The following is a 1,463-nucleotide window of genomic DNA, read 5'->3' as shown; positions in this document are numbered from 1 at the left end:
TAAGGAATACGCCGAAATTTTCAACTTCTCAAAAGAGCGAACAGTGTTATACTGAATAGAACGTTATCTACTAAAAGAGTAGGGATGCAGAATTTTGAGAGCACGCATTAACTAACGGTCAGGTTTCTACCTGGAATTTCGAGAACATTCTATCATATTTTTCAAAAGAACAATACTTTGCTAAAAGTCTAAATTCGTGAAACTGTATCATGATCATTTGTTATTTCGATTCTTCATGTAATTTCTGAAAACTGCAATTATGTTAACCATTCAAATATCACAAGAATGAATGAAAAAAAAACTTTCATTTCTAAGAGCAAAAAGAAAAAAGATAATTGAAATATTGAAAATATTGAATCACAATTGAGAAACCGAACGATAGGATTTGGAAGGTTCTCAATTGAAAAGGAAATCAATAATGCAAATTTAATCTAGAATTTCGACAACATTCTATCCTATTTTTCAAAAGAATAATACTTTGCTGAAATTCTATTCTCGCGAAACGGTATCATGATTATTTGTTATTTTGAATATGCATGTAATTTTGAAGAACCGAAATGATTTTCTGCTACTCAAAGTCCACAAAAATGAAAGAAATAAGCCTGTTTCATATCTCAAGACATAATCTCATAAAATCCCATTTTGAAGTGCTGGGTATGAAGAGGAAAAAGAAGAGTCGAGAAAATTGAACACTTGAGTTAACCTTGACTGGAAGAAGAAGATTTTGTCAGCACGAACGTCAGTTTGTTTGTGTTTTGTTTTGTTTGTCTTTTCTTGTGTTTTGGGGTCCCATATTATTATGCCTTTTGACCGTATATATTTTATTTTTATTTTTGTCTTGTGACTTTTCTGATTGATGTTTATCATATGACAATGGAACCTTTAAATCGTAAGTTTCAGTGAGCATTTTAACTAAATTGTAAGATTATTGTTTTTCACCTTTTCTTAATTTTTGCTCAACCTTATATTCTGTACTTACAAGCAACAATTTTCAGAATCCTTGGTTTGATAATGGCGCAAGCCGAAACATGTAACCGGATGATTTGAATACAAGGTTCCACCACTGAAGTGCTTTATAGACTTTTTTCTTTTTCCTCTTCATATCTCAAGACGCAAACAAAACGGGGAAAGAGTATAATTGATTATTGAAGGGTTGAAAATATTGAATCACAATTTTGAAACAATAGGATGAGTGGAGAAATATTTTTAACGGAAAGAATATCAATTCTGCAAATGTATTGAATTAGTACGGGGTTAGAGTGGCTATTCAAACAGATTCAAAAATTGATTAGTGGGAAATATAAGAAACCTGAAATTCTCTGGAGACTTGATTGAATGAAAAATATTTTGATGTTAACAACTTTTTCTACACTAATTAATTCGAAGTCATGCTGAATATACACTACTTACATCAACTTCTCGTACCAATCATTAGTTAACCTCATTTTCAAATTTTATCGATA

General features: G+C 30.8%; 1 long non-coding RNA gene across 1 annotated transcript; it reads left to right on the top strand.

Annotated features, from left to right (window-relative positions):
* The first annotated feature begins 715 nt into the window (after nucleotides 1-715).
* On the top strand, nucleotides 716-1,099 carry LOC123318802. The gene is made up of 2 exons (XR_006538396.1): nucleotides 716-889; nucleotides 996-1,099. It is a non-coding gene; the product is annotated as an uncharacterized LOC123318802 (long non-coding RNA).
* Nucleotides 1,100-1,463: the final 364 nt, after the last annotated feature.

This window comes from Coccinella septempunctata, chromosome 8, assembly GCF_907165205.1.
Source record: "Coccinella septempunctata chromosome 8, icCocSept1.1, whole genome shotgun sequence".
Lineage (NCBI taxonomy): Eukaryota > Metazoa > Arthropoda > Insecta > Coleoptera > Coccinellidae > Coccinella > Coccinella septempunctata.
The sequence above is the reverse complement of the archived record's forward strand: the minus strand, read 5'-3'. Positions and strand labels throughout refer to the sequence as shown.